This window comes from Hyaena hyaena, unplaced genomic scaffold, assembly GCF_003009895.1.
Source record: "Hyaena hyaena isolate Hyena2069 unplaced genomic scaffold, ASM300989v1 scaffold_1394, whole genome shotgun sequence".
In the NCBI taxonomy this organism is placed as follows: Eukaryota; Metazoa; Chordata; class Mammalia; order Carnivora; family Hyaenidae; genus Hyaena; species Hyaena hyaena.
In genome coordinates this window covers 71,425-78,295 of record NW_024082026.1, presented here as the reverse complement: position 1 = coordinate 78,295, position 6,871 = coordinate 71,425, and the positions used below count along the sequence as shown (strand labels likewise).

General features: G+C 39.3%; 1 non-coding gene across 1 annotated transcript; it reads left to right on the top strand.

Moving 5' to 3' along the window:
* The first annotated feature begins 1,938 nt into the window (after positions 1–1,938).
* Positions 1,939–2,011, top strand: TRNAN-GUU. Its single transcript has one exon. It is a non-coding gene; the product is annotated as a tRNA-Asn (tRNA).
* The last annotated feature ends 4,860 nt before the right edge of the window (positions 2,012–6,871 follow it).

Sequence of the window (6,871 nt, the reverse complement as noted above, 5' to 3'; positions counted from 1 at the left end):
GGGTTGACAGCTTTGAGTTTCACGTTTCCCTTTCCATTCAATTCCTCTGAATCATGTTAATATTCCCTTCAAAACCCACAAAGTCACATTAAGATGCCAAGTTTCCCAAATTAAATCTTAACATGTTCAAAACCTCCTGAAAATTGCCTTACCCTATTTTCTGAAGCCACTCCAAATGTATAATCTCTCCTTGAATTAAGCAAGCCTGCTCTTCCTAGCTTCCAGTCTTTGCATGAGCTTGCACACTACTTTTCCTCCCGCACACTCTGTCCCTCCACAACTGGGACATTTCAGAAAACTTTCTCCCTTTCTTTCTTTCTTTCTTTCTTTCTTTCTTTCTTTCTTTCTTTCTTTCTTTCTTTCTTTCTTTCTTTCTTTTTCTTTCTTTTTTTCTCTCTCCCTTCCTTCCTTCCTTCCTTCCTTTCTCTCCCTCCCTCCACCTCCATTCTTTCTTCTCTCCCTTCCTTCCTCCCTCCCTCCCTTCCTTCTTTTCATCCTTCTTTCTTCCCTTCCTCCCTCCCTTCTTCCTTCTTCAATCTCTCCCTTCCTCCCTCTCTTTTGTTTTTCCTTTCCTTCTTTCTTTCAGTGGGCACCATGTGTCATGCTCTGAGCCAGACACTAGAAATACAAAGACAAATACAAGAAACTGACATTAGCTCCTAACAATTCCAGTGACTTCATTCACCCCTGCGTTGCTAAGCACTTCTGTATCCCCAATTATTTTATTTTGCCTCTAGTCTTTAGATTGATTTGAATTTGTCCTCAATGTCCTGTGTTCTTTTGTTGTTTTCCTACGTGTCCTATTTCAGTAAGTTGCCTGTTGGATAACCCTGAAGCTTTTCTTACGGAGCTTTTTCTCCCCTAGTGATTAGCGTGGGATGCTCACATGCTCAAGCAATGCTGTTGCTTGACTGATCCTTGAGCGACGTGAAGAGTGAGGAAGTGCCACGTCTTTCTGGTGACGCAGCATTTCGCATGGAGTTAGAAATAGTTTGGCCCCCAAGTATAATTACGTTTACTTATTTTTATCAAAGAGTCAATGTGATAACTTTCTGTGACATGTTCTATTATTTTTTTAGTCGTGTCGATGTTCCTTTCAGCTGGTCCTATAGCCCCTTTACCCTCCCTCCCCCCCAGGAAGGTCTCCCCAGTGAAAGGACAAAAACTTCAGAGACACAGCTGCACTGATGGACGCTCAAGCCAACAATGGAGTTGAAACAAAGAGAGAGATCACCTGGACACCTTCCCTGCTAAGCAACACACCCCAAATGGCGCAGTTACACGCAATAGAACTCTCAGAACAGGAGGCAATCCTTCCAAGAAACAGAAAAATTTTAACAGTGACATCTAGATTTCTAAAGAGCCAAGGACTGTCCCTTCCTCATGTGTATTCCTCTGTTTGTATTTAAATTCAGTGTGACATTCATTTCTAAAATATTTTCCCAGGATAAGTATGCTTATTAATGCATCAGTTTTTTTTTACAACAGAACATTGCATGCATGTGTTCATGTGGTAAGGAGCAAAATTAGTGCTATAAGAACATCAGTTTTTAGCCACACACAGTTTGATCTTAAGAGTGACCTAAGGGAACATAAAGTACTTTTGAAATACCAGAGTAGTCAGAGGCAATCGGAAGGATAAAATAATGGACATTATCACACCCGACACCAACTAGTCAACCATTCTTTTAATCAAGCAAGATAGGTTTGCTGAGACATGGTCACTGCCTCTAAAGAGTTTAAATTTAATTAGACAGGGATACATAAACTTTTGAAAAGATAGGAGCAAATCAGGTCCATGGATGTTAAGATCACAACAAAGCTAAAGAGTTTAGAGGAGGTCACCATAATCTGGGCAAGCCTGACCTATTTAGGGAAGAAAGTTCCCAAAGGAGGAAAATACAAGATGAATCTTAAAGGATAGTAAGAATTAGGGACACCTGGTTGGCTCAGTTGGTAGGGCATGAGACTGTTAATCTCAACATTGTGAGTTCAAGTCTCACGTGGGGCATAGAGTCTACTTACAAAAAAAAAAAAAAAAAAAGGAGAGGCATTAAAGATTTAGATGAATGGAAAGGAATGAGAGAATAGATTCCTTTAAATGAATGTAATGTTGTGAGCACAGCCATGGAGGAGGGAATCTATGTGGTGAATATAGAGAATTATGAGTATACATGTCTGGTTGACACTCAATGCCAGCATATATGGTAAGGACTTCACACACACATCCCCTCTCCCACCTTGGGTTTCATCTAGAATTATCATCTTATTTTCCACCAAAGCAAGTGGGAGTGACTGGTGGTAATATGAGAACTTATGATTTTTCTTGAAGTTAATAATAGTTAGTATTCATCGAGCTCTTAACTGTATGTTAAGCATTTTACATATGAACTCACTTAAGCCTGCAACTCAGAAAAGCCCTGCAAAATAAGTATTATTATCCCTGTTTTGAAGCTAACATTTAATGAGATTAAGTAACTTGCAACTGCCATGCTCAGGATTCACATTCAAGAATTGTGATTGTAAATCTCATGATAACATAGTCACAATATTGTGATCAGTGTTGCAATATCACCACTTCTGTATTCCCCAATAGTTTTTTTATGGTAAACAAATAGCTATGACCTTCAGTTATCTCCTCAAATTTTTCAATTTTCTGCTTACATTACATTAGAATGATCAGACGAGATCAGGGGCATTCAGGGTAGAATGATCGGAAAACTTTTTCATGGGAGAAAACTGATGGAATTGGGGAATAGAGCTTATCAGCATTTTAGGCTTTTCTTTGTTTTTTTGTTTGTTTGTTTGTTTGTTTGTTTTGCCAGATGTTGAGGAAATTGTTCACCTTATTCTGCATGAAATCTGAAATTCTTGAGAATTAATAAAAAGAGGGGGAACTCTAAGGTCATCTGTTGCAATATGCATTTCTACAGAGGACAAATCAAAGTTGGAGTGACTTATAAAGAACTCATACATTTGAATGTGGCAGAGCTAGGTCCAGAAATCAGGCTGTCCAGTCTCTTCTCAGAGGCTCTTGAACTACTCCACCCTGCCTAAGTGAAGTCGGAACTTGAATCTGATCAAGGAAAGCATTATCTCTGGTGATCAGGGAGCAGTACACCTAACAGATTGTTTCAAATTTGCACCTTTTTGGCTTCCCACCTCAATGTGAGAAATAGCCAGTTATGAACTAACATCTTCTGACACAGATAGACCATTGTCATGGTCCATCCCTGAAGAACACGTAATGGCTCAAATCACATGTACAATGTCTTCAATGATATTCTTAGGTTATTTGGAATTCTTGGCTCACCTAAACAAATCAGATCTTCTAATGAGCATTTCCTTACCCAATTTTATGCACAGTATGTATTTGTTAGTGCTTCTGCATGAATGTTTACACACGGCTGTTTCAATAGTCCTTATGTTTTTGAAAATATCAATGGTTATTTGCTATTCTAATCCTCACTTATCCAGGTACTGACTCAAGAATACTTCAGCCATAAAAAGCTAAAAGTGAGGAAATCTCGCTCTTTTTTACCAGCTCTTTCGTGTTTAGTTGGCATTTAGTAATGATTAATAAAGTGGTCAGCTGGATAACACAGTTCCAAGATGCAATTCTGTCTTGAAAGTGTCAGTTAAATCTGTGTCTACTTACAGACAAACATCGAGATATTTGGAAGCACCTGAATATGTGACTATTGTAAATTTCCACTTCAAAATCTGGCATTGTCAGACCTAGACCTCCTTGTGGCTCAGGCCAATCTGCTTTCAAAATGATGACTATTGGCCATATCTTGCACAGTTCTCATTAAATGAGTAGTCAAGCACAAAATGTGACTGTTACATTTTCTGAGACTTTGTCGTATGCCCTTGAATCCCCAAATAAAAGCAATGTTGCATCAACTGTGAACTTGTGTTGATTTCTTGGAAGAGCATGCTCTCATAATTTGCTTGTTTCCACTAGTGTATATCAAAGCTAGTTTCAGGATCCACGAGGAGCAATTAACCTGAAGTGAAGGGAAAACGTAAATTCAGAGACCATTGCTAACAATCCCATATTGCCTTTCAGTAAATAGCACTGTCATCTACCCAGGTCAGAAAGCAAGGTGTGGCCCTTGTCTTTTCCTCCTTTCAACTGTCATGACCAATCAGTCAGGAAAGACATTTACATTTTCCCTTCTTGTGTTTTCAAATACATCTGCTTCTCTTCATCTTCTGTGCAGCTGTAGTTAAGACAGCCATCATTTCTCACCTGGACTACGGCAGCATTCCTCCAGTGTTTCCCTCCATACCATCAAGCAGCCACCAGGGAACTCTCTCTAAACCACAGATATGGTCATATCATTCCACAGTTCCATACTTTTCACTGATTTCCCATTGCCCTTGGAATAGTGTGATACCTAAAACCCTTCATATCCTAGATCCTGGTCCAAACATTCCTCTCTGGACTCATTGAGGGACTGTTTCCCACTGCTGTTCTAGGTTCTTGCCATACCACTTTGCCATTTCTTAATGTTCTCTTTATCTTCTGGGCTTTCTCACACACCTAAACCTCTGCTTAGTACTCTTTCTGATACCCTTTCCAGATCCATCTCTTGTCCTTCTGGTCTCGTTCTGGAAGTCATTTCTTCTTGGAAGTTTCCACCGTCATTCACTACCCCTACACAAGATGAGTTTCCTCATATAGAAGCTTTCATAGTATTCTGTGCTCACTTCATATTAGCACTTATCACCCAGATTATGATCATTTATGTGCCAGTCTCCTCCATTTGAATGTAAAATTCTAGACCTGCCTTGTTGGACCTTAGCTGGATACGATAGCCACTTGCCACATGTGACTACATCAATTTAAATCAAGTAATATTGAAGAAAATTAAAAATTCAGTTTCTCAGTTGCACTGGCCGTCTCTCAAGTGCTCAATAGTCAGATATGACAAGTGACTCCCCTGCTGAGCTGCACATATAGCACAATTCTATCACTGATAAAATTCTATTGGACAATACAGTTCTGAAAGACAAGTAATGGGTTTTGCTTGTCATTTCAGCCCCTAGACTTGCAGCCTTTTTAAACTTGTATTTGGTGAGGGGCACCTGGGTGGCTCAGTCAGTTAAACATCCGACTTTGGCTCAGGTCATGATATCACGGTTTGTGAGTTGCAGCCCCATGTCAGGCTCTGTGCTGACAGCTCAGGGCCTGTAGCCTGCTTCAGATTCTATGTCTCCCTCTCTCTCTCTGCCCCTCCTCCCTCCTCTCTTTCTATCTCTATCTGTCTCTCTTTGTCTCTCTCTCTCACACACACACATACACAAATAAACATTAAAAAAATAAACTTGGATTTGTTTAAAATTCACCTGAATCACAGAGCAAAAAATTGAGTAACTATTTTTTTCCCAGTTTTCCTAAGAATGATATCTAACTAAAACGATACTATATGCATACAAAGGAAATTAATTCATGACATATTAAGATGCCCAGAATAATAAAGGTTTCATTGTAACATAAAACCCTCATTGAGAAAGTTGACAATGGGCTATCCTAGTATGTGGTGCAATGTAAGTACTTCATAAATACCTGCTGAATGAATGAATGATGCATCTGGATTCTTAGACATTTTGTTTTATTCATTTCCACCTAGATGTGTAGAGTCATGTAAGAGACATGTCTTTAGATTCCAGAAGGCCTCTTTTCAAGAGGATGTGGTGATAGATGAGTTCCTCACTTTCATCTCAAGGATAGTTGAATTGTAGCAGTGCAATGGGATTACCCGCTATTTCACTTCCCTTCATTGTTTACACTGGCAACCATTAGTAAAGAACTGAGTTCCTATTCAGTGAATAAGATCAAAGTGAAAACGATCAAAGTAGATACCAGATTTGATAAGCCCCATTTCTCTTAGAGATTGGCCAATGTGCACTAAAAATGTTGATCATTTCCTGAGCAACTACTATGTCCAAGACATTTTGTTAGGTCCTGGGTATACAAGAAAGTGACAAGACAGACACAATCCCTGTGCTCATAGTGAAACATTAATGTTACTTCAATTCCTCTCCCTGCCTTGTACCCAAAGCAGGAGTTCTCAACATTGATTGACTGCATACTGTAACGACCTGTGGAGTTTAAAGAATAACGATACCGGGGGTCTTTCCCCAAAAGGTTCTGATTTAACTGGTGTGGGGCAGCAGTTTAAGATTTTCTTAAAGCCTCCCGGGTGACTGTTACATGCAACCAAGTTGAGAACTATTAATTCATCAGGACATAATCTTGGAGTGAGCTTGGAGATTAAAAGTTTTCAGTATTGATAATTGATAGCCTATTCAAATCAAAAAAGGAAACTTTAAAGTCTTCTGTCTAACATATCTACATTCTACCTTTTATTCCTCAGAATATAAGCTGGTACTTAGGAGTCACTAAGTTGTCCAGCTCAAACAGCCAGTTCATGACTTAGATACGATCTGACCTCAGGTTTCTGACTCTAACACCATACTCTTTCTGATCCACTGAGATGTCTCAGGGAATCAGAAATTATAATTATCTTCAAGTCAAGAGACAACCGACATCCACTGTGGTCATGATTTTTTAAAGCAAGAATTGAATTTCGGCCAGTTTGAATCCCATGTACTCACAGTCTTCCACTAATCAAAAGTCAGCCCCATGGATTTGTTTTGTTAGAGCACAACATCTTTTTTAGGGAAAACACACAACATTCCATATATAATTGTAAAGAGAGAGTTCAGGTTCCCAGGGGCCATACCCAGTCTTACAACTCCACATGTAACTAGGAAGGACATTTTGCCTTTAAACTTGAACTACTTACTAGCAAAAATGGTAGGAGGAGGAGAAAAATAGAGTGCATTGTGCTCCCACATT